Here is a 27,625-nt window from a genome sequence, read left to right as displayed (position 1 = left end):
TAACACTAAGGGGCAGAAGACGCTGGTGGGAGTTGTGTACAGGCCACCTAACAGTAGTAGTGAGGTCGGAGATGGTATTAAACAGGAAATTAGAAATGTGTGCAATAAAGGAACAGCAATTATAATGGGTGACTTCAATCTACATGTAGATTGGGTGAACCAAATTGGTAAAGGTGCTGAGGAAGAAGATTTCTTGGAATGTATGCGGGATGGTTTTTTGAACCAACATGTCGAGGAACCAACTAGAGAGCAGGCTATTCTGGACTGGGTTTTGAGCAATGAGGAAGGGTTAATTAGCGATCTTGTCGTGAGAGGCCCCTTGGGTAAGAGTGACCATAATATGGTGGAATTCTTCATTAAGATGGAGAGCGACATAGTTAATTCAGCAACAAAGGTTCTGAACTTAAAGATGGGTAACTTTGAAGGTATGAGACGTGAATTAGCTAAGATAGACTGGCAAATGACACTTAAAGGATTGACGGTGGATATGCAATGGCAAGCATTTAAAGCTTGCATGGATGAACTACAACAATTGTTCATCCCAGTTTGGCAAAAGAATAAATCAAGGAAGGTAGTGCACCCGTGGCTGACAAGAGAAATTAGGGATAGTATCAATTCCAAAGAAGAAGCATACAAATTAGCCAGAGAAAGTGGCTCACCTGAGGACTGGGAGAAATTCAGAGTTCAGCAGAGGAGGACAAAGGGCTTAATTAGGAAGGGGAAAAAAGATAATGAGAGAAAACTGGCAGGGAACATAAAAACGGACTGTAAAAGCTTTTATAGATATGTAAAAAGGAAAAGACAGGTAAAGACAAATATAGGTCCCCTGCAGACAGAAACAGGTGAATTGATTATGGGGAGCAAGGACATGGCAGACCAATTGAATAATTCCTTTGGTTCTGTCTTCACTAAGGAGGACATAAATAATCTTCCAGAAATAGTAAGGGACAGAGGGTCCAGTGAGATGGAGGAACTGAGCGAAATATATGTTAGTAGGGAAGTGGTGTTAGGTAAATTGAAGGGATTGAAAGCAGATAAATCCCCAGGGCCAGATGGTCTGCATCCTAGAGTGCTTAAGGAAGTAGCCCAAGAAATAGTGGATGCATTAGTGATAATTTTTCAAAACTCGTTAGATTCTGGACTAGTTCCTGAGGATTGGAGGGTGGCTAATGTAACTCCACTTTTTAAAAAAGGAGGGAGAGAGAAACCAGGGAATTATAGACCAGTTAGCCTAACGTCGGTGGTGGGGAAACTGCTGGAGTCAGTTATCAAAAATGTGATAACAGCACATTTGGAAAGCGGTAAAATGATCGGACAAAGTCAGCATGGATTTGTGAAAGGAAAATCATGTCCGACGAATCTCATAGAATTTTTTGAGGATGTAACTAGTAGAGTGGATAGGGGAGAACCAGTGGATGTGGTATATTTGGATTTTCAAAAGGCTTTTGACAAGGTCCCACACAGGAGATTAGTGTGCAAACTTAAAGCACACGGTATTGGGGGTAAGGTATTGGTGTGGGTGGAGAATTGGTTAGCAGACAGGAAGCAAAGAGTGGGAATAAACGGGACCTTTTCAGAATGGCAGGCGGTGACTAGTGGGGTACCGCAAGGCTCAGTGCTGGGACCCCAGTTGTTTACAATATATATTAATGACTTGGATGAGGGAATTAAATGCAGCATCTCCAAGTTTGCGGATGACACGAAGCTGGGTGGCAGTGTTAGCTGTGAGGAGGATGCTAAGAGGATGCAGGGTGACTTGGATAGGTTGGATGAGTGGGCAAATTCATGGCAGATGCAATTTAATGTGGATAAAGGTGAAGTTATCCACTTTGGTGGCAAAAATAGGAAAACAGATTATTATCTGAATGGTGGCCGATTAGGAAAAGGGGAGGTGCAACGAGACCTGGGTGTCATTATACACCAGTCATTGAAAGTGGGCATGCAGGTACAGCAGGCGGTGAAAAAGGTGAATGGTATGCTGGCATTTATAGCGAGAGGATTCGAGTACAGGAGCAGGGAGGTACTACTGCAGTTGTACAAGGCCTTGGTGAGACCACACCTGGAGTATTGTGTACAGTTTTGGTCCCCTAATCTGAGGAAAGACATCCTTGCCATAGAGGGAGTACAAAGAAGGTTCACCAGATTGATTCCTGGGATGGCAGGACTTTCATATGAAGAAAGACTGGATGAACTGGGCTTGTACTCGTTGGAATTTAGAAGATTGAGGGGGGATCTGATTGAAACGTATAAGATCCTAAACGGATTGGACAGGTTAGATGCAGGAAGATTGTTCCCGATGTTGGGGAAGTCCAAAACGAGGGGCCACAGTTTGAGGATAGAGGAGAAGCCTTTTAGGACCGAGATTAGGAAAAACTTCTTCACACAGAGAGTGGTGAATCTGTGGAATTCTCTGCCACAGGAAACAGTTGAGGCCAGTTCATTGGCTATATTTAAGAGGGAGTTAGATAGGGCCCTTGTGGCTACGGGGGTCGGGGGTATGGAGGGAAGGCTGGGGCGCGGTTCTGAGTTGGATGATCAGCCATGATCATATTAAATGGCGGTGCAGGCTCGAAGGGCCGAATGGCCTACTCCTGCACCTATTTTCTATGTTTCTATGTTTCTGTGATCACAGTGAATGGCGGTGCTGGCTCGAGGGGCCAAATGGCCTACTCCTGCACCTATTGTCTACCATGATGGCTGCTTTTGGCAACTCAAAGAACTGCACAAAGTGTGAAAGGAAGACATTTCATCTTTCAGTTAACCACTTCTCAGTGTCTCCAGAATCAACTTTGCACAACACTGTCAGATAACTAATCTGCAGTTACTACTTTTTATATTGAGGATACAGTGCATAATAGGCCCTTCTGGTCCTTTGAGGCTCAGCACCCTGCAACCACCCCCCCCCCAACCAAGTTAACACTGGCTTCCTCACAGGACAATTTACAATTACAAAAGGACCTACTAACAGCCATGTCTTTGGACTGTGGGAGGAAAGCTGAACACCCAAAGCAAACCCACGCGGTCACGGCGAGGACGTACAAACTCCTTACAGGCAGCGGTGTGAATTGAACCCGGGTTGCCTGTCCTGTAAAGTGTTGTGCTAACCACTACACTATCGATCTGCCCCACAGTTTACTTCCTTAGCTTGGCCATTCACCAGTCATAGCTGCCTTGCAATGTCTTCCCTGCTGCTACTTAATCTCAAAAACAAAGTGGAGAGCGTGCCAGAAATAAATCCAGGACATTCTGTAAATACTCAGCAGATCGGGCTGCAGCTTTGGACAGAGGAGCAAAATTAATACTTTGGGACCGTCTATTGAGTGAGACCTGCCTGAAACTGAGCAAACACAAAGCGGAGGGCCCCATGAACCAACACAGAAGACCATCAAAACATGTAACCCAGCTGCCTTCACAAATATCATTCTGTGATCAGGATAGGGGCTGAACATTTGGAATACAGTATCTCGGCCTGATTTATGAATCTACTAACACTAATCCACACGGTGCTATTTGGGCCATTATTTCCAACCATTAAGCACAATAGTCATACAATTAACTTTGTGACCTCCCATAAAACCCCTATCAATACAGATAATTGATTATCGTTAATAAAGTCATGATTTCTGTTCTTTTGAGTTGACCTCAGACCTCCAAGCCTTAATATGCCAGTTAATGTAACCATATAATATTTAAAATGTAAACAAGTCATGACACCACACCCTCATTTAAAAAAAAACACATCTCTCACAGGACAGGAAGATACCATTTTAACCTCTCTGTATCGCTGTTTATATACCCGTGTTATTTTATTCTGATGATATCTGAGGACATTTAGTGAATTAACAATTAGGGTGTGATGGTGTGAAAATCCTTAAGATGCTAATTGGAAATTATGCACTACTGGGAGCTAACTTTGCTGAATTATGATTAAATTTAAACCAATTATTTTAATACTTCTCACTTCAACAATTTTTTGAACTGTATTAAATAAGAAGGATGATAGAAACGTGCTATCTGATCCCAAGTCTCAGTAGTGGCTCAATAGATGGGATGCTTTCTGCTGAGTCAGGAAAAAAAAAATCAGGGACAACGTGGCACTGAGGGACTGTTTCACTGTTAATGCTACATCCTTTGAGTGAGGCATTATCAAAACCCAATATGACCTCTGGGGCAGAGGAAAGAAAAAGAGCATGTGGCGTTGTTTTGTAGAAAAGTGAGGAAGTGGTTAAACCTGATGTCCTGGTAAATATTTGTTCTTCAGCAAAATAAGAAAATAGTTTTATTTTATTATTATGGGATCTTGCTGTGCACAGCTTGCAACACCTTTCATCCTTTCTGCAGTTATTTTTTTAACATTAAGCTTCAGAAGTATTTCTTTGGCTATAAACTGCTTTGAACAACCGGAATCACTGAAGCCCCTATAGAATACATATATATATTTTTTTTTAATTCTATTCTCCTGAAACAAGGTATAGGAATTTGTCATGTTTTTATATACAGTGGATTCTGGTTAACTGGGACACATCGAGACCAGAGCATTTTGGCCCAGTTAAGTGGCTGCCACAGTTAGCTGAAGTTTCATGGAAATAGTTAAAAACGTATAAAAATTACAAGCTACTATTTAACAGAGTAACAAATAATGTATTTAAATGAAATACAGAACAAATTAGAACACTACCAATGCTCCTACGGTACTATAATACTGTGTATTAGATTTTTAGTAGTTATTAATGGGGGAGTTCCTGCAGTGTTTGCTGCTGTGTTCTTTTGACTGTAAAATAACAAAATCAGTGCTGATAATGGATTGCCTTCACACCATGCTTTTGATAATTGCACCCCCCAAATCTTCACTTCCATTGTAACATTCGAGGTGATTGTTGATATCTTCAAATTTGTCGCATTTCCTAATTTGTTGAATTGATGTAATCATTTAATTTTAATTCCCGGCCATTTCGGGCATTTCCAAAGGAACACATACAAAATCCTACAGGAACTCAGCAAGCCAGGTAGCATCTATGAGAAAGAGTAAATAGTCAATTTTCAGCCTGAGACTCGTCATCAGCACTGGAAGGGAAGGGGAGAAGACAGAAAAAGGTGGAGGAAGGGGAAGAAGTAGTACAAGGTGATAGGTAAAACCAGGAGAGGAGTGAAGTAAAGAGCTGGGAAGTTGGTGAAAGGGATAAAGGGCTGGAGAAAGGGGAATCTGATAGGAGAGGACAGAAGGTCATTGCAGAAAGGGAAGGGAAGGAGTACCAGAGGGTGGTGATGAACAGGTAAGGACAGAACTTGTGAGAGGGAAACAGGAAAGAAGAATGGTGAAAGGGGCAATTACTGGAAGTTCACAAAATCTATGTTCATGCCATCAAGTTGGAGGCTACCCAGATAGAATACAAGGTTCACTCCTCCAACCTATGTCTGGCCTCATCATGTCAGAATGAGAATAGGAAGTAGAATTGAAATTGGTGGCCACTGAGAAATCTCGTTTTTTATGGCAGACAGAATGAAGGTATTCCATCTGGATAGACTCCAACTTGATGGCATAAACATCAATATCTCAAACTTCAGTTAATTGCCCCATCCTCTCCTTCACCATTCCCTATTCCCATTTCTCTCTCTCACTTATCTCCTTACCTGCCTATCACCTCCCTCTGGCACTCCTCCCTCTTCCGTTTCTTTCATGGTCTTCTATCCTGTCCTATTAGATTCCCGCCTTCTCCAGCCTTTATCTCTTTCACCAATTGACTTCCCAGCTCTTTACTTCAATCCTCCCTCTCTCCCAGTTTCTCCTATCACCTACTAACTTATAAAACTTCTTCCCCTTATCCCCACCTTTTTGTTCTGACTTCTCATCTTTTATTTCCAGTCCTGATGAAAAGTACAGGTCCAAAATGTCAACTGTTTACTCTTTTCAAAAGATGCTGCCTGGCCTGCTAAGCTCCTCCAGAATTTTGTGTGCATTGTTTTGACTTCCAGCATCGGTAGATTTTCTCGTGTTTGTTGATCTTCAAATCTACGTCAGGAGGACATCTCATTAGTTCTGGAATGAAAAGCAGCATCCTGAAAGCAGATGCGGCAGAGAATGAGGAAGTGAGAAAAGGGAATGGTAAGCAACACACATAAAAGTTGCTGGTGAACGCAGCAGGCCGGGCAGCATCTCTAGGAAGAGGTACAGTCAACGTTGCCGGCCAAGACCCTTCGCCAGGACTAACTGAAAGAAGAGCTAGTAAAAGATTTGAAAGTGGGAGGGGGAGGGGGAGATCCAAAATGATAGGAGAGGACATGAGGGGGAGGGATGGAGCCAAGAGCTGAACAGGTGATTGGCAAAAGGGATATGAGAGGATCATGGGACAGGAGGCCCAGGGAGAAAGAAAAGGGGGAGGGGGGGAAAACCCAGAGGATGGGCAAGGGGTATAGTGAGAGCGACAGAAGGAGAAAAAGGACTGAGAGAAAAAGAATGTGTATTTAGAAATAAATAACGGATGGGGTACGAGGGGGAGGTGGGGCATTAGCGGAAGTTTGAGAAGTCAATGTTCATGCCATCAGGTTGAAGGCTACCCCATCTGTTATTTATTTATATACACACATTCTTTTTCTCTCTCCCCTTTTTCTCCCTCTGTCCCTCTCACTATACCCCTTGCCTATCCTCTGGGCTTCCCCTCCCCCCACCTTTTCTTTCTCCCTAGGCCTCCTGTCTCATGATCCTCTCATATCCCTTTTGCCAATCACCTGTCCAGCTCTTGGCTCCATCCCTCCCCCTCCTGTCTTCTCCTATTATTTTGGATCTCTCCCTCCCACTCCCACTTTCAAATCTCTTACTAGCTCTTCTTTCAGTTAGTCCTGACGAAGGGTCTCGGCCCAAAACGTCGACAGTACCTCTTCCTAGAGATGCTGCCTGGCCTGCTGCGTTCACCAGCAACTTTTATGTGTGTTGCTTGAATTTCCAGCATCTGCAGATTTCCTCGTGTTTGAGAAGGGAACGGTATTTTTACAAGCGACAGGTTGAGAAGAGTATAGCCCTCATAGCTGTGGGAGTCGGTGGGTTCAAAAGATATCGGGAGATAGACTATTTCCGTTCTGGAATGAAAAGCTTCGTCCTGAGAGCAGATACAACAAAGACAGAGGAATTGATTATGGAATGAAAAACTTCCTTCTTCAAAGAAAAGGGCTTCCCTTCCTCCACCAGCAACACTGCGCTCACCTGCATCTCTTCTTTCGTGCAAATCTACCCTCACTGCATCCAACCGCTACCAAATCAGGGACAGGATTTATCATGTCCTCACCAACCACCCCACCAGCCTTCACATCCAGCCAGTAACTCTTTGCAACCTATGCCATCTCCAACGGGATCCCACCACCAAACACACCTTTCCCGATCCCCCACTTTCCACTTTCCACTTTCCACAGACATCGCACCGTACATGAATCCCTTGTCCACTCATCCAACCCAACTGATCTCCCATCTGATACTTACCCTTGCAAGTGGAATGAGTGCCACACCTGCCCCCTCCACCACCTCCCTCACTACCATTCAGGGCCCCAAACAGTGCTTTCAAGTGAGGCGATACCTCACCTGCGATTCTGTTGGTGGTCATTTACTGTATCCGGTGCTTGTGGCGTTGCCTCCTGTATGTCAAGTACCTTCACTCCATCCGCCACAAAAAGCAGGATTTCTCACTGGCCACCATTTCAATTCTACTTCCCATTACCATTCTGACATGTCAGTCCGTGGCCTCCTCTGGGATGAGGCCACACTCAGGTTGGAGGAGAACACCTTGTATTCCGTCAGGATGGCCTCCAACCTGATGGTGTGAACATCAGTTTCTCGTGTTTGCAGTAAATTGCCTCTTTACCTGCCATCACCTCTTTCTGGTGCTCTGTCCCCTTCCCTTTCTTCCATGGTCTTCAGTCCTGTCCTATTAGATTCCCTCTTCTCAAGCCCAATTATCTCTTCCACTGATCGACTTCCTAGCTCTTTATTTCACCTTCTCCCCCTCTTGCACTTTCACCTATCACCTGCCATCTTGTACTACTTCTTCTCCTACCCCCCAAATTCCTTACCCTGACTTCTTCCCTTCCTTTTCAGTCCCAATGAAGGGTCTCAGCGTGAAACACTTTTCAATTGATGCTGCCTGGCCTGTTGAGTTCCTCCAGCATTTTGTGTGTGTTGTTTCAGATTTCCAGCATCTGCAGATTTTCTTGTGGTCTGATATCTCTAAGCCTGAATGCCTGAAAACACAGTGAGCAACCAAGGCAAGTACATGTCAAGTAGAGCTATTTAGAAAAGCATATAATTCAGACAACGGTAGTAGAATAATTTCAAGCGTGTGTAAGGGTTTGTCAAATCTTAAAACACATTCGACTTCATACATTAAAACAAAATGGGAGAAGGAAGGAGGGATAATAATATCTGAGGAAGACTGGACAATAATATGGAGGTATCAATGGAAGTGTACCAGTTCACAGAAATGGAGGGGGTTCGGGTGGAAAAACTTGATAAGACATTTTATTACACCCTTTCAGAAATCCCATTATACTATTAACTCCCCTGCTTGCTGGAGAAATTGCGAAAATCTAAATGCAAACCATTATCATATTTACTGGGAATGCCCCGTTATCAAAGACTATTGGAGTGGGATACATAATGCCCTACAAGATATCTTTAAATGTGAAATATCCTTAGAGAGTAAGACCATATATTTTGGGTATATACCTCAAGCATGGTTGAAAAGAGATAAATATTTAATGAATGTACTGCTGGTGGCTGGTAAAAAGACCCTTACCAGGAAATGGTTATCTCAGGAGAGCCCAACTTTAATTGTATGGATGGAAATTATAATGGACATTTACAAAATGGAGAAGATAACAGCATCTGTTAATCATAAGTTGGAACAATTTTATTCATACTGGAAAAAAATGGTTTAACTACATAACACCTCATAGGCCTGATTTTATTCTCACAATCAATGAATATGTTGCAAAAAAAAAGATCACTCCCTACTCTGTACATAGTTTTCTTCTTTCGATTGTTCTTTCTTTTCTCTCCTTTCTAAGTGTATATCTCAGATAAATATTATGTGGTGATTTGTGACAAATATGATGATATGATATATATGTACAGTATCTGAAATACATCTTATGGAAATATTTGTTTGATGATGAAATTCAATAAAAAATAAATTACAAAAAGAAGAAAACACAGTGAGCAAAACAGTTCCGAACTGCCTCATTGCTTATTTTTCACCAACTATCACTGTTAAAAGATCTCCGCTTTTTGACAAAAACACATGCAACTGACACTATTTAAAATGTTTTCACTCTAAACACAGTGTAGTGTCTAATGACCACACTAGTGCATACGACTGATGTTAGTTAGAAATTAGAAACATAGAAAACATACAGCACAATACAGGCTCTTCGGCCCACAAGGCTGTGCTGAACATGTCCCTAACTTAGAACTACCTAGATTTTACCCATAGCCCTCTATTTTCCTAAGCTCCATGTAGCCATCCAGGAGTCTCTTAAAAGACCCTAACGTTTCTGTCTCCACCACCGCTGCCATCAGCCCATTCCACGCACTCACTACTCTCTGCGTAAAAAAACTTATCCCTGATATCTCCTCTGTACCTACTTCCAAGCAACTTAAAACTACGCCCCCTCGTACCAGCCATTTTAGCCCTGGGGAAAAGCCTCTGACTATCCACATGATCAATGCCTCTCATTATCTTGTACACCTCTATCAGGTCACCTCTCATCCTCCATCACTCCAAGGAGAAAAGGCCAGGTTCGCTCAACCTATTCTCATAAGGCATGCTCCCCAATCCAGGCAACATCCTTGTAAATCTCCTCCGCACCCTTTCTATGGTTTCCACGTCCTTCTTGTACTGAGGCGACCAGAACTGAGCACAGTACTCCAAGTGGGGTCTGACCAGGGTCCTATATAGCTGCTACATTACCTCTTGGCTCCTAAACTCAGTCCCACGATTGATGAAGACCAAGGTACCACGTGCCTTCTTAACCACAGAGTCAACCTGCGTAGCAGCTTTGAGTGTCTTGTGGACTCGGACCCCAAGATCCCTCTGATCCTCCACACTGCCAAGAGTCTTACCATTAATACTATATTCTGCCATCATATTTGACCTACCAAAATGAATCACCTAACACTTATCTGGGTTGAACTCCATCTGCCACTTCTCAGCCCAATTTTGCATCCTATCGATGTCCTGTTGTAACCTCTGACAGCCCTCCACACTATCCACAACACCCTCAACTTTTCTGTCATCAGCAAATTTACTAACCCATCCCTCCACTTCCTCATCCAGGTCATTTATAAAAATCACAAAGAGTAGGGGTGCCAGAACAGATCCCTGAGGCATACCACCAGTCACCGGCTTCCATGCAGAATATGACCCGTCTACAACCACTCTTTGCCTTCTGTGGGCAAGCCAGTTCTGGATCCAAACAAGCAGCTGCCTCGATTAAACAACAGGCAAATTAACTGGAATCCATTGTCTATATCCTGATTTCTGACCTGGTATGTGTGTGTGTGTGTGTGTGTGTGTGTGTGTGTGTATGTATGTATATGTGTGTATATATATATATAGACACACAGAAACACACACACACACATATATACATACACTTTAATGTCCTGTTAATCTGGGTCTCCAAGTTCCTCTGCTCTCCCACCAAACTAGCTGCGGTTTCATTCAGAATGTTATTCTTTTCTCACCGCACTACATGGCCTCACACTTGCTGTGAATATATTCTGTCTGCCTTCTCTCAACCATATCTCCATTTCATCCCTTCGTCAATTCCTTTGGTTCTTGAAAGAACTACACAGTGCATTTTGCTGCATTTACAGAATGAAACACCACCTTTTCTTGGCCTGTATCCAAACCTTTGAAATGATCCAGGACTGAATGTTGAGTAACTCCCCATAGCTGTTTTCTCTCAGTCAGCTAGTTTATAATCCGGCTTGCTACCCACTCTTGAAAGGTATTTTGCTTAAGCCATTGTAATAGCAAAAATGTACACCATTAAAAGCTTTCCTGTAGAAGAACTTAGACAGATTAGGAGAACGGGCAAAGAAGAGGTTGATGGAATACAGTGTTGGGAAGTGTATGGTCATGCACTTCGGTAAAAACAAAAGCACAGACTATTTTCTAAATGGAGAAAAAATTCAAAATTCTGAGGTGCAAAGGGACTTGGGAGTCCTCGTAGGATTCCCTAAAAGTTCATATGCAGGTTGAGTTGGTTGTGGGGAAGGCAAATGTGATGTTAGCATTCACTTCCAGAGGACTAGAATATAAAAGCAAGGATGTAATGTTGAGGCTTTATAAAACAGTGGAGAGGCCTCATTTGGTGTATTCTGAGCACTTTTTGGTCCTTTATCTAAAAAAGAATATGTTGACATTGGAAAAGTTTCAAAGGAGGCTCACGAAATTGATTCTGTGATTGAAAGACCTGTCCTTTGAAGAGTGTTTCATGGGTCTGGGCCTCCACTCACTGGAATTCAGTTGAATGAGAGGGGACCTCATTGAAACCTATTGAATGTTGAAAGGCCTCAGTAGTGTGGATGTGGAAAGGATGCTTCCTTTGGTGGGGGAGTCTAAGACCAGAGGTAGAAATTTTTTTCCAGGTGGAAATGACTGCACAACCTCAGAATGGAGGGATGTCCATTTGGAATGGAGATGGAGGGAATTTCTTTAGCCAGAGAATGGCGAATTGTTGGAATTCATTGTCACAATGAAGGCCAAGTCATTTAAGGCAGAGATTGATAGATTCTTGATTGGTCAGAGCATGAAGGGATACAGGGAGAAGGAAGGAGATTGCGGCTGAGAGGGAAAATGGATAAGCCATGATGAAATGTTGGAGTAGACTCGATGGGCCAAATGGCCTAATTCTGCTCTTATGATGGGTTAATATCCATAGATCAGGGTTTCCCAAAATTTTATGTCATGTTCCCCTGTCATTAACTGAGGGGTCCACGGACACTAGATTGGGGCCCCCTGCTGTAGATCTAGTGCATTAGAAGACCCCATTTCCCATGTGCACTAATACTTCGAATAACTTCATATCATTTCCCAATAGATTATCAGTGCTTGCCAATAAATGAGGTCGTTTAGCCATCTGAAGTTCATTGCCCAGTTCCTAGTTGTGATGCCACACAGTTCCATATGCATTACATAGGGCTCTTTTTGCTTCTTTGAATTCATTGCAATGATAAATTGGTTTATTATTATCACTGAGCTATAGTGAAGAGTTTTGTTTTGCATGCCATACAGATCTATTTCATCACATAATACCTTATGAAAGTACAAGCGAAAAGCAATAACAGAATGCAGAACATGGTGTTGCAGTTACAGAAAATGCAGTGCATGCAAACCATACGTGTGATTCCATAACAAAGTTGACTGCAAGGTCAGGCAGCATCCGTGGAAAAGATCGGTCGACGTTTCGGGCTGGAACCCTTCGTCAGGACTGTAGAGGGAAGGGCAGAGACCCTATAAAGAAGGTGGGGGGAAGGTGGGAAGGAGAAGGTTGGTAGGTTTTTCACCTGGAACCTACCAGCCTTCTCCTTCCCACCCTCCCCCAACCTTCTTTATAGGGCCTCTGTCCCTTCTCTCTACAGTCCTGACGAAGGGTTCCGGCCAGAAACTTCGACCAATCTTTTCCACGGATGTTGCCTGACCTGCTGAGTTCCTCCAGCGTGTTGTGAGTGTTGCTTTGACCCCAGCATCTGCAGATTATTTTGTGTTTATGACTGCAAGGTCAAGAGTCCATCCCATTGTAAAACGGTACCATTCAATAGTTTTATTGAAATGTTATAGAAGTTGTCCTTTAGCCTGGTAGTACATGCTTTCGGGCTTTTAAATCTCCTGTCTGATGGGAAGAAGGAGAAAAGAGAATATCCGAGGTGGATGGAGTCTTTAATTATGTTGACTTATACTCTACTAATAAAGAAATAGCAGAAACCTAATCAATTTATTTGACTATTTAATTGCCTGAACAGCTACCATGGGGGATTTGACTCCTAAGGCAAGCTGCCTGCTTTAAGAATGATCTTTTAAAAATATGCTCTGCTTTCTGAAAATCACAGGCACTAGTAGGGAAAAAGAACCCAGCGTGGTTGTCAAATTTCTCTCTGAGATGTTCAGCTCCATTTCATGGAAATGTTTTGTTGTGGCTCTGAATGTAGTAAATGGGATGGGGAACCATTTGGAAGACTGCAACACCAAATTAATCTCATCAGTGTTATGCCAGCTTTCAATTTTTAACCCAAAAAATTATTCTGCTTCACTACAGGAGATTTTGGAGAGAAGAGATTTGACTACCAGCAGAGTTCTACAGAACAGTAAGCATTAATCTTTTATCTCCACCCATCTTTCAATTCTTTTACTTTCACAGAAATTTGGATACATATATGGATGGAGGGTTATGGAGGGCTGTGGTCCGAGTGTGCATCGATGGGACTAGGCAGAATAATAATTCAGCATGGATTAGATTGGCCAAAGGGTCTGATCTGTGGTGCAGTGCTTTATGACTATTACTCTGCATTGCATGGAAACTCTCCTTTAAGACTCCAGTTACTGAAATAGTTGGGTATTTAAGGGTTTCAGTAATTGAGAATATACTGATGCAGTCAGTAGTATGTTTGCCTTCCAGCTCAAGCAACTCTCATCCTGACCATTGATACTGCCTGTGTGGAATTTGCACATTTTCCATGTGACCACCTGGGTTTCATCTGGGTGATCTGGTTTTTCTCCCACACTCGAAAGATATGCAGGACGTTAAGTTAATTAGTTATGTGTGGTGGGAAAATCAGGGTGGAATTGATGGGCTCATGAGAGAGACTAAGTCGCAAGGAATTAAGAGGAATACTGGGATTGATACTCTGCTTCGAGAACTGGCACAGACTCAATGGATCGAATGGCATTCTACGCTATTAGGAAAGATAGGAATAGCTAAATGTACATTGACTATAATTTATATTTTACCTTAATGATTTTATGCTTCTGAATGATATGGCTATGTTTTAAGTATTAAATCAATAAACAATTGTTCTCAAAGTAGTTCTTCCATTCTCTTCTTGAGCGTTTTCTATTTCTATTTCCACAATGATGGAATACAACATGATGAAGTGCCTCACCCAAAAAGTCGACTATTCCTCTCCATTCATGCTGCCTCACCTGCTGAATTCCTTTAGCACTTTTTGTGTGTGATTCTGGATTTCCAGCATCTGTAGAATCTCTTGCATTTATAATACAAGATATATTTAATATATATTTTACTTCATATTGTCTTTGTTTGAGGTTTCAATGTCTATATGTATGCATTGTCAATTGCCAGGGATTAACAAAAGTGAAAAGTGGTCCATTTGCATTGCAGCACAATGGACAATGTCTAGTTATCTTCCTTTCGTCTTTCCATTAGTTATGCTTCATTCAAGAAATTGGAAGGATCCAAACAATAGCAAAGAGACTCAAGATGCAACCAAGGCTTTAGGCTTGTTGTCATTCTGAGATATTCATGAAGCTGCAAGCTGAGAAGCTGATTTGGGGAGTTCCGGTGAGCTCTAAACAACTTGGTTCATTTTAAAACACATGGTTGAAGGAGGGGTGAGTTGTGTTTCAGATTTTAGCACTACCTATGGCCACAGATCTTCTACACATTGGGTTCTGGCAAAGCCAGATACAAGTCCTCATTGTACATGTTAGGAAGCCTCTATAGATGATCAAAGAATCCTTCAATTTATAATTAATATTTTCTTATAATTTATAATTATGTATGCATGGTGAATATATATTTTACACGGAATGTAAAATCACCACAATCTCATTCTCTTGAGCAAAGACAATGAAGATCTATTTTATTCTATTCTATTCAATATATCTTGAGCTGGAACCTGGGTACACAGCCATCCTGCCTGCCTGGATTGAATGCAAACTTCTGATCAGCCTGACCTGGTTTCAAATTTTTCCTCCTAACACTTTGGAGGGGGGCGGGGGTGAAGTTTAATAATGTAAGCACCTTCTAAAAATAAACTGTTTGAAATCAAAGCAAAGAGATTAATGTTTGTTTTTTTTTAGTGTGAAATACATGAGTGCATTGTTCACTTGTAAAACGCAACTACGTATTTCGAGTCTATTTTCTACAGTGGAGTAGAATATTAACCAGTGACTGATAGAAGTACATACATTTATTATTAGGGATCAAAGGCTTAATTCTTTACTAAGGATGTAACGTGCATTTCTACCCTGTTGAAACATGTTAACATGTTAATTCTTACTCACATGAAGCATTTAATTAATGCTGCAAATTGAATACATCATATATTAATAAGAAGTTGTATCAGACCTCTCCTTGAAGAGTAAAGGTGAAGCAGCATAAAGGTAAAGGTGAAGGGTAAAGATGAAGTATGTGGTCATTATGGGTACTGTAGGAGATTTTTGTCTAAAGTACAGACAGTAGAGAAGCTTTGCAAATAAACTCTGCATGTAGCAGGTACTCTGTCCGTAGAAAATAACTGTAGATAGGTAGGTACATCGCATCCGGAGTTTCTCCGGTTAGCAGATCATTTCCCTCCATGCCTCTCTGACGTAGTGGGGAATTGCGTACGAGGCAAGTTACAGCAGTGGTTTGTCATTGCCTGCTGCCGGGTGAATTTCCAAAGAGATCACCAGCTTGTAACCCAGCACGGATGGAAAGCGTGCTGGGAGCCGGCTGGCTGGATTCGAACCTGGGACCTTTTGTCCCGAAGTCCGATGCTGATGCCACTACGCCACCAGCCGGATCAATAAAGTAACTGTACCTGGTTTATTGCTGCTTGAGAGATGCTGTATAAGACAATAGGTTATTTATTTGGCTTGTTTCAAAACAGACAGTGCTGACTAAATTGCTTAATTCAAAGAAGCTTGTAGACCAGATGGATAATGTCACTTAACATGTCAAATAACTGATGTGTTTATGGTTGGAAAGGTCATGTGCTCAGAAGTTAGCTTTACAACAGTAGCAGAGGTTTTTGTCTTCAAGAAGCTTTCTGACTGTATAAAAGGGATATCTGGGGAAATATCACATACATGTGAAGCCACCCAAGTCAAAGAGAAAGGAAATGAGAACAGAATTTCATGTTTAATTGGAATGGGGTAAAAGAACATCAAAAAAAATGGAAGAAACATGGGGTGATCTAGCATTCATTCCTCTGGCTTCAATCTCTACAACAGACGATTCGTTTGTCTGCATCGCTGGTATATCGTTTCACTTTGTAGGAATTGTACCTGTGGTGGAAATGTTTTGTGTTTTAGAAATTGTTTGTAATTTGGAAGTGTTTTAGATCGAATTCCTCTGGGAGATTTAAATGTGTTTTAAGAGTGTTGTTTGGATTTAAATGTGTATCACTGAAAATAAATGAACTGTGTTTCAACTACTTTGTTAGCTGAATTATCTTCTCCTTTGTGGGGGTGGGTACCCACTGCTCAAGTGGTGGGTATTTGCAACTAAACTCACTGTGGTGAATAAACAGGGAAGTGAACTAGTCTTTGAAGCTTGGGTATAATCTCCCTTTAGTGAAAGTATTCATGACTATTTACTTCCAACGGGGTTTAAGGTCTTTGCTTGAGTTTAAAACTTTGCGGTAAGCAAACCCAATACCATCACAAGCAGGTGTACTGGTATATCTATTAAAGTGGCCACTGAGTGTATGTTTGAGACACAGATAGATTTTTGCCTAGCATGGGAATTAAAGGTATGGGGAAAAGGTAGGTAGGTGGAGCTGAGTCTATGGTCAATTCAACCGTGGTCTTATTGAATCGTGGAGCAGGCTCGAAAGGCCCTCTGACCTTCTGCTGTGATTTCTTATGTTCTTATGTAAACTGTTTACCCTAGTTCTTATTTCAACAAAAATGAAAGCTTGTATGTAAGAAAATCAAGTTGTTCCTAATAATTACATTGGTGAGGAAAATTAACTTTACCTTCTGAGCACATGATGCAGAATATTGTCCTAAAGAGTTGAAATCCACAGGCGCTCAGAAAAGATTCTGTTATTGTAAAATTGATCATTTTCTTATATCATTTCACCCTCAGGACAAAACAGAGTGAAACATACTTCTTACCCACCTTAAGTTTATTCAAAGTAACTGAAATGCTGCCAGGATTTGGCAGTAGGCTTGCTCAGGCGTACTTATCGACTTGGCCCAGCTGTCTCCTGCAAGATCCAGAATGAATTCACCACTTGAAGACCTGCAGAGATAAGACTTGAGGCAACAGATCATTTAATCCATATCAATGTTTCTCTCCAACACCTTTTATAGTAATTTTATAGACATCTCTCCAACCTACCACACTCCTGCCCTAATTCATTGATTCAGATGGACACTGTTCACTCTAAACCACATGGGTGTGTGGCCATGCAGTAACTTAAATGAACTGAATTTTTAACTGTATAATGTAAATATAGTTTTGAAAATATGGTAATCTAATTTTGAAATCTATATTAATGTATTTGTGAACAACACTGTAACTTACGTTGCCAATGTTTCAAGTTACAACTCTGTATCAAATTGTAACAATAAACACAGAATGGAAGTCGGTAACTCATTGTTAATAAATCACCAGCCCACTGAATGCCAATGCCATCTAGTCAAAACATTTTACTTTTGCCATTGTGCCTGGCAGTTGTTTTGATTGCCTGACATCTTTTACTTAGGTTGTGAGCTGTAGTTTTGTGTTTTTTTTGTACTATGAACATCAAACATGTAAAATGCTACACAGTTTTCGGGTCATGTAAACATTTCCTGCTCAGAGCAATGGTTGGTCCATGCAGCTGTAAAAGAAAAATAGAGGGAACATTGCACATGGACATGATGGAACAAATTGTTTCATTTTGCGTCATTAAATTTTGTGTTTCCATGACCACAGAGTACAGTAGCAGTTGAGCTGCTTCTCTGCGAAGTCCTACCTCAAAACTTAAATAACTGTTTTGAATTCTAGATTGAAAACCACCAGCAGTGTTAGAATTCCCCATCCTAAAAGAAGCCCAATCACATTCTGGGCAATGAAATCAACCATGTGGCTTTAAATGTTGGTCAGTCTTAATGATATTATGGATTTTTTTGTTTTACTGTACCAATATGAAATAATCCCAAATTATCACAGAAACCACATATTGCATGCTTAACTTTACTTAATCAATAGTTTCAGAAGTAACCAATGAGCAGCAATAAACCTCTGTCACAATTCCTTAGTAAGTCCTTAAATATTGTTCTGCAAGAATAATTTGCGGGATGTAATCAGGGGTTAGCCCAAGTGTGCTAGTTATCTACATAAATGACAGAATTGCTCCGCATTATGGGAGTCAATCTGGTTTTGGCACACAGTTGTTTGGTCTGATTCACTTCAGCTTCATGCAACCATTGCTCAGTCCAAACAGTTTGAAAGTCCATCCAAGTGACAGAACGCCATTGGTTAATAGGCATGAAAAGCAATGTTGGAAATAAGAAACTAAAATGCTGTTATGAGGGAACATTGCTGCTTCTCTGCACTTCATTTAAGACAGCAGGACATCTTTAGGGCCACCGTCCTCTGTCAAAGCAGTTATCCAACTATTGACCCCAGTGTAGTTCTCTCTATAGGTAGAACAATGTGGCATTGGATTGAAATGGACTGAGCTGAACTGAATATTGCTGGACTGCTTTGATGACTTGCAGGTTGATGTTATTTATTCTGTGTTTCTTGCTCATTTTTTGTTGCATTTGTGCAATTTCTTCTTTGCAATGTTGGGGTTTTGATTTTTTTTTTGATTGAGTTCCATAATTTCCTGTTTTGTGGCTGTGGATGAATCTCAGGGTTGTTTTAGGCATACATATTTGATAATTAATGTAGTTTGGACTTTGATTAGCTATTTAAGGGCTTTAAGATGATGGACAGGCAGGTTTTGAAGAGTAACACACACACAGTGCTGGAGGAAATCAGCAGGCCATGCAGCATCTATGGGAAAAAAATAAAGAGTTGACGTTTCAGGCCAAGACCATTCACCAGTTTTGAAGAGCTTATTAGAAATTCTAAGATTAGATGGAAGACAGATGGAAGACCATGACTGCCCACATCATACTTCATGACACATAATAATGATGATGGAGATGCTGAAGGTTTGTAAGAATGGATCTGAAGTGAGTATTTCCATTGATGGTGAACTGTGTAACTGGAAACTATCACTATGTAAAGTTCCTGAAGCGGGAAGAAATCTCATCAGGAACTAAGAAGAACCTTCTTTACCCAGAGTGGTCCAAATGAAGATCTTGCTCTGCCAGGGTAGATAATGTTAATGCTAAAGACACTTTTATGGGAGCCTGGTGAAGCAGATAGGGTGAAAGGGTACAGAGATTTATATACAAAAACTGGCCTGTTTTTGCACCTTTGATCCTCAGCAGTCCTATGTAATTCATTGAGCCATATGTATTGTTATTTTCGTTAGGCTAGGTGAAGTAATGGCAAAAAGCTCCCAAAGCACACAAAAGCAAAATATAGTAGATCGGGAACCAGAAGTGAGAACCAGAACTTCTGGTAATTTTGCGTGAAAACAGATGATAGATTCTCAGTAAAGAACTGGAATTAGTTTGTTATTGTCACTTGTACCGAGGAATAATGAAAAGCTTATCTAGTATTACTGTTCATACTGATCAGTGCATTGAAATTTTTTCCTCCACCATCAGTTTTCTGAATGGACAATGAACACTACCATATACACTACCTCAGTTTTTTTTTCTTATTTTTGCTCTTTTTGCATTACTTATTTGATTAATTGTTTCCCAATATATAGTTCTTATTATAGTTGATAGTTTACTACTATTATATATTGCAATGTACTGCTGCTTCAAAATAACAAACTTCACAACATATGGTATTTATATTAAATCTGATTCTGAATCCGACATTTGACAACATGCTTTTCTTTCCAGCACCTTTCATGGGGTGTACCCATGAGTCATGTTCAATTTCGACCTTCAACAATATGTGTGGAAATTCCATGTTCCCTATATGAATGCATAGGTTTCTTCCAGGCACTCCAATTGCCTCCCACATTTGAAAGGCACAGGGTCTGTAGTTTAACTGAACACAATAAATAATTACATTAGGGTGTGATGCACTATCAATTACTCCAAAAGACTGGAAGTAGAGTAAATACTGAAAGGCTTTTATTAACAGTAAATGGACCAACGTCCATGCTGAGTATCTGTCCTGGACTGAGGGAGGGGCAGTGACACAATGGCCTTTATTCAGGGGTCCGTGGGAGGAGCCACAGGAGCAGTCAGCAGAGGGGCATGTCCAGGCACGTCCAGACAGGTAACCCAGTTACAACCTATATACATGGTTTACCACAGTGTGTTTGTGAGTAATAAACTCTGAAAGGTTTGATAAAAATGTAGGGAGAATTTCAAAGCAAATGGGATTAGTATAGGGCTGGTGTAGATGATTGAGTGAAATGTTTGGGCCCAATGTATTTTCTTACCAAGCTGTATCACTCTATGAATGTGTTTATTAAGATTGTTGCAGCCGGGGTTGGTAATGGGGATAAGCTTCAACTACCTATTAAATGCGCCCAATGGTTTGTGCCTCAAATAGGCTCTGACAGCTAAGTCCAGCTCCTTGCCTTCATGCATGGCTTAGCTACTAAGCCCAGCAGAACTGTTTCTACTGATAGGAGAAGGGGCAAAGGCAGCCTTAAAACCAACTGCATCGGGCAGATGGGACTTGTCAACCATGCTTGGCAGTTTATCTAAGAGGAGAAAACTCTGATCTCAAACCTATGCTGCTTTGTGGCAATAGCAACTCATGGGGAATACTTCAGGAGTAAACCTCAAGGGAAAAATCCCGAGCTGGTGTTTTTCAGGTAGTCCTACCTTGAGTTCAGTGCTGACTGGCAACTCCTGCAACGCTGCTGGTGCCAACTGTATCGGTCTCTGCCATTCCTTTGAGTTCATTAGATGCGTGGAGAGGTGGTAATTGCTACATGGGAAAGAGCTTTCTCTCCATATTGTACTGCCCAGGCTTGCATATCTAGACAGCTGGGATATAGCATCTTGGTCGACCTCGAGTGACAGAGGCCTAACATCACTCTATCACTCTGTGAATAGGAGGATCACAGCACAAACTTCTGCCTTTGGAAACTTGCTGGCATTAACTAGTATTTTGGGAAAAGTTTAACATTCAAGGAGAAATGGAAAAAGATTCCAGAATTTATAAACTCATTGGAATTCTAGCACTCACAAAGCCTTTTACGGGCCTCCTGGTATTTGTCAGAAAAGGTGTGTAGGAATTAAAGGGGAAGTATAGGAATATTTATTTAGCAAAAAACTAACGTTTTTACTCAGAGTATTGAATCACCTAATGAATTTTCCACGTTCCAGATGGTCAAACGCCAATATTGTGAAAATGCTTCCTGCACAATGGAGACCGGAGCCAATAAAATTTAACACAGCTGTTTTAAAAAAGGAATTGCAGCAGGCAAAAATTTTAAAGTGCAATGAGAATGAAGAAAGCATAAAAGTTTCTTCATTCTTACTCACCATGTGCTGGAGAAAATGAAGATTCCAGACAACTGTTCCTCGACAACACTATAGTCGACCCCTTTTTACATCATTCTGACTCGGAACTAATTCCTGATTTAAGATAACACATATGGAACAGTACTGCACAGGAACAGGCATTTCGGCCTGTGAAGTTACACCAAATAATAAGCTAATGACACTTAATCTCTTCTGCCAGCATATGGTCCATATATCTTCATTCTCTGTATATCCATTTGCCTTTAAATACCCCTATTTTACCTGCCCCACCATCACCCTGGCAGTACATTCCAAGCACCCACCACTCTGTGTGAGAAAACAAGCTGTCATGTGTATCTCTGAATTTTCCCCCCTCTCACCAGAAATACATGCCCTCTAATATTAGATATTTCATCCATGGGAAAAAGATACTGGTTGTCTATCTATGCCCCCTCATAATTTTATAAACTTCTGTCATGTCAGGTTCTTTGGCCAATAATGTTGCACTGACCTTTCAATCTATTCTGTGATCAATCTAGCCCTTCCCTCTTACACTGTCCTCCCATTTTCTATCATCGATGTGCCTGGGAGTTTCTTAAATGTCCCTAATGTAATCACCTCTACCACCATCCTTGGCAGGGCATTCCACTCATCCACCAGTCTCTGTATGAAGAAATTAACTCCAACATCAACCCCATACCTTAAAATTATGTCCTCTCATATCAATAAGACCATAAGAACATAAGATATGGGAGTAGAATTAGGCCATTTGGCCCATTGAGTCTGCTCCGCCATTTCATCATGGCTGATCCATTTTTCCTCTCAGCCCCAGTCTCCTGCCATCTCTCTGTATCCCTTCATGCCCTAACTAATCAAGAATCCATCAACCACCACCTTAAACATACCAATTTGTTGCCACAGCCGCCTGTGCCAACAAATTCCACAGATTCACCATTCTGTGGTGTAAAGAAATTCCTCCTCATATCCATTCTAAAATGGCGTCCCTCCATTCTGAGGCTGTGCCAGCCCTTTCCACCCACGAAAAAAGTCTTAGGCTATCCACTAGATCTAATTTTATAAACTATTCAACTTCTATAATTACAAAACCAATAATCAGTCAAAAAACCAAGAAGAAACATCCATTTCAGGAATATAATGCAAATGTAGCTGATGCAATCTGAAATGATCAGTAGTGACACTAAAAAGTCTGACTGGTCATTACTGCAGCTCAGACTTTTATTGATATGTAATTTGCATCAGTTACATTGAAACTCATGTCTTAAAGAAGAGAGAAGAATTTTATTCACATTGTGATTTTCTTGACCTCATCCCAAAGAGCCTTCCATATATTAAAGTACTTGCTGAGATGTACTTACTTTCGTGACGTTGGAAATTCAGTAAACAGAAATTCAGTTAATGCTAGCTCATCCATATTAGTGCTAATCAATTTTAGTACGATGGTTGAGAAGTAATCACTGATCAGAACATCGTCCGTTAATATCCACTTTAGAAAACCTTGATCTAACATATGATCCAAACAGTGGCAATAAAAATTTCCTTGGTGAAGTACCAACTTCACCCTGGATCTCCTACTCAAGTTTCTAAGCAGTTCCTGTAGTATTACCACGGGGTAACACAGTGGTGCAGCCGGGAGAGCTGCTATGTCATGGATCTGGATCTGGTGACCCAGCGTCAATTCAATGGAAAGTTAGTGTGGATTTGACTCACTGAGGTGCCTATGTTCATGCTGCAATAACCGTAACAATCAGATCTGATCTATGACACTGCATCATGTTGGAATCCGAATCATGTTTAGTATCATTGGCATATATCGTGAAATTTGTCAGCAGTAGTACATTGCAATGTATAATAATAAACTCTACAAATTATAACAAGACATATATTATAATATAGTTATATATCAAATTACAGTGTAGAGTATATATGGGGTGTATGGTGCGTCCGGGGAGGGCTAGCAGCTCTGGCGAAGGGCCTTGTCATGACCATTCCAGGGCAGTTCACTCATCTTTGGTCCCCACTGGACACTCAGCTCTCACATATGGCTCCAAGCAGTTGTTTTCATGACAGCGGCCACACCCTGGTACACCGCTTCGACAAGCAGGCTAAACCAGGAGAGTGTAGCTGGCAGCCTCGTCCACTGGCGAGATAGGGGACATGCCTGCCCTGGCATGTAAAGTCAGCTCCAGCAGACTGGACGGATGAGATCGACGGTGCTCTATGGAGAGCGAAGGGCACGACATGGCACAGAAGACCTCATAGTCATCCACTGCAACCAAGGAAGACCCCAGTTTGTGGCCTTTGTTCGTACCACTGGACCCAGACGTTCGAGACTGAGAGAGTGGAACTATCCTATCGCAATGGCTTTTCCACTTTAAAAACTCTCCACTATAGGTTTCCTGTCATCTTCAGACATGACAACCAGCATATATATATATACATACATAAATTAAATATGTAGTGTAAAAGAGAGGGGGGAAATGAATAGCGAGATAGTATACATGGGTTCATTGTCCATTCAGAAATCTGATGGTGGAGGTGAACAAGCTGCTTCCAAAACTTTGAATCTCTGTCTTCTTGCTCCTGTACTTTCACCTTGATGGTAGTATTGAGAAAAGGGCATGTCCTGGGTGATGGGGGGTCGTTATTGATGTCACCTTCTTGAGACATCACCCTTTGAAGATGTCCTTGACGTTTGGGAGGATAGTGCCCATGTTGGAACTGGCTGACTTTGCAAGTTTCTGCAGCTTTTTTCAATCCCCTCCATACCTAATGGTGATGCAACCAGTCATAATACTCTCCACAGCACATCTGTAGAAATTTGCAAGAGCCTCTGGTGACGTAATGTAAACCACTGATTGCTCAGCTATTTATTTTCATTTGACTGTTACACAACTCGAGTCTTAGAAAAACATTATAGAAAATAATTTCTTGAATATTATGTGACCACTTAAGCCACATGCAACATTACTGAAGATTTTCCTTATATAAATGAAAAAGTAGTTGCTTACTTCATTTAAACGAAATTTTCATGAATTAATTTATTTTTGTGTAGCTCCTCATTACTGATAAAAATCGATATTAAAATGCATGGGTCTTCCATATAGACCTGGTAATTTATTAATGAACCAGCCTATTTTCAGAGCAGTCCTGTTACTAAAGGATTTTTCTTGCGGAGGATCATAGATTCCTTTGAAGTCTAAGGTATTATCAGCTTTATTGCTTTGTTTCATCTGACTAATTAAGCAAACTCAATAATGTGACACTGAAAGGATATCCACTGTTCATACTACTAACAATGACATAATATAAGAGATTCAGCAGATGGTGAAAACCCAGAGTAAAATACGTACAATGCATGTGGAACTCAGCTTTGTCAGGCAGCATCAACAGAAAGGAGTAAAGACTCAACATGTCGACACCCTTCATCAGGACTGAAAAGGAAGTGGGAAGAAGGCAGAATGAGAAGGTGGTGGAGGGGGAAGGAATGCAAGTTAGAAAGTGATAGGTGAGCACATGGTCAAAGAGATAACAGAGGAGAGTAGCGAAAAAAGGTCTCACTGAACTCTCGTCAATGAGAGAATTATTTGAAGAAGTTTAAATCTTACCTTCTTTCCAATCCTGATGAAGGGTCTCGAAATGTCGACACTTTATTCCTTTCCACAGATGTGATGTGACCTGCTGAATTCCTCCAGCATTTTATATTCATTAAAAGGAGGCTGTGGAATCAACAGATTACTTGCCCAATTGCTTATGCCAGTATATGAAAAAACAAACTTCTAGTCCCGATGTTGGGTTTTCACCCTAAACATTGACCAGCAAATTGTTTGTGAGTCCTGGTTCCACCGTCTGCAGTCTCTTGCATGTCTAGCTCTCTATATTGACTGTCCTTGTCGAGCACCTTCCATCCCAGCAGACAGGATCTCCCAGTGGCCAACCATTTCAATTCCATTTCCCATTCCCACACCAATATGTCTGTCCATGCCCTCCTCTACTGCCACAATGAGGCCAGACACGGGCTGAAGGATCTACACCTCATACTCCATCTGGATAGTCTCTAACTTGGTGGCATGGGCATCAATTTCTTTAACTTCTAGTAACCACTCCCTTCTGCCCCCGCGCAATTTGTTCTCCCTCATTCTGATGGCACTCTCACCTCTCCAGCTGCCCTGCCCTCATGATCTGTCCATCACCTTCTTCTGTTTCCTCACCTCCTTCTCTTTATTCCATGGTGTACTGTTCTCTCCTGCCAGATTTAGTCTTAGGCCCTTTACCTCTCCCACCTATCACTTCCTGGCTTATCACACCATTCCCTTTCATGCCACCTACTTCCCTCTCACCTTATTGCCTGCCATCTTATACTCCTCCCCACCCCCCGCTTTTTATCCTAGCTTCAGCTCCCTTCCTTTCCAGAACCGATTGAGGGTTTTGCCCAAAATATCAACAGTTTGTTTCCCTCTATAAATGCTGCCGAACCTGGTGACGTCCTCCAGCATTCTGTATGTATTGGACCTTTCTCTTAATGCTTTCCAGGACCTCAACCTTTTCACCTTCCCTTTGTCCCTATATCCTACACTTTTTTTTTTAACAATTCAGCAGGGTTTCTCTTTGCACCAATGTCTTTCATTCTTTTCCTCTGTTGGTTTTCACACAATTCTCAGCTGGAGGTTCATATATTGTTTTTTTGTCTACTTATAGCAGTAAAGATATACTCGCCTTGGAGGCAGTTCAACAGAGATTTTCTTGATTGATTCCAGAGATTAAAGGGTTGTCCAGTGGGAAAAATATTTAGCAGAATGGGTTTCCAGTCCTGGAGCTTGGAAGAGTGAGAGGCAATCTCATTGAAATATAAAGGATGCCGAAAGGATTTAATAAGGTAGATGCTAAGTGGTTAATTCCCATGGCTGTATAAGCGTGAATGGGTAGAAATAACTTCAGAATATAGAACATAGAACAGTACAGCACAGGAACAGGCCCTTCGGCCCACAAAGTTGTGCTGAACCAATTAAATTATAATCAAATGGCCAACTAAACTAATCTCTTTCGTATACACAATATCTCCTTCCATTGGTAAATTAGTGGTAGGGTAGAGATATGTCTCTACCAAGGGGGGTGTAATGCATTCCTTCCCTCTGCTAGCCTGCTGAACCCCCTTGGGCAAGGTGTAACACCTGCTTAACCTCCCGATCATGGTCATGTAAAGCCATGGTGGATGGTTGTATCACAAATCTTGGTTATGTGACCACTGACGCCAGGCAGACAATCCCTGAAAAGTATTGATAATGGCTGGAGTCACCCATCTTGTAAGCACACTGCTCGGAAGAAGGCAAATGGGAAACTACTTCTATAGAAAAATTTGCCATGAACAATCATGGTCATCCTTCAAGAGAAGCACAACCTTGTTGAGGTTTGGAGGCTTTTGTGCCTCAATGAACTGGAGAGGTATGCTGGCTGGAGCGAGGGCTTTATGCTTCAGCTCTTGGTCAAGCAGGTCAAGGTGCAGAGGTCAGACTCAGAGTGGTTCACCGATACTCCTAATTCAGAGGTTTAGCTCAGGGCTAACGAACCTGACTGGTAAAAACAAAATTGTTATGGTAACAGCAATGAAGGATCCTTCTACATCTGTGTGGCTCAGGACAGACAGAGATGAAGGACCTTCATTGCTGCCCTAAACGCCAGCAGGCATAACGGACAGTAAGTGAGAAATCACGGTCATGAGAAGACCATTGTTACCCATGTCATACAACATGAATTATATCGAACAATTGAGTTGGTAAATAGGATTAGTATAGATAGATATTTAATGGTTGGCATGGACATGGTAGGCAGACGTGTCTGATGAGAATGTTTATATCTGAAAGATTTTTAAAACCCAGGCAAATCAGAGCATCTGGGTATTGGGAAAAATATGAGCTTAAGGCAGAAAATCTGCCATTAGCTTGCATTTAATTCAGATCTTCGATAATGATAATTGTTACTCCTATCTACCCATCAATAGAGTTGTAATTAATTTTTTTTTCACATCTGAAACTACACAGAAAACATTAGGCTCAAAATAAAATTAA

At 41.3% G+C, this 27,625-nt stretch overlaps 1 long non-coding RNA gene across 1 annotated transcript; it reads left to right on the top strand.

Annotated features, from left to right (window-relative positions):
* Positions 1-13,339: 13,339 nt before the first annotated feature.
* LOC134351393 (uncharacterized) lies at positions 13,340-17,577 on the top strand. The gene is made up of 3 exons (XR_010019146.1): positions 13,340-13,354; positions 14,434-14,568; positions 17,083-17,577. It is a non-coding gene; the product is annotated as an uncharacterized LOC134351393 (long non-coding RNA).
* The last annotated feature ends 10,048 nt before the right edge of the window (positions 17,578-27,625 follow it).

The sequence above is a fragment of the Mobula hypostoma genome, chromosome 1, assembly GCF_963921235.1.
Source record: "Mobula hypostoma chromosome 1, sMobHyp1.1, whole genome shotgun sequence".
Lineage (NCBI taxonomy): Eukaryota > Metazoa > Chordata > Chondrichthyes > Myliobatiformes > Myliobatidae > Mobula > Mobula hypostoma.
Note: the sequence above shows the minus strand (reverse complement) of the source record. Positions and strands in the feature narration are given on the sequence as shown.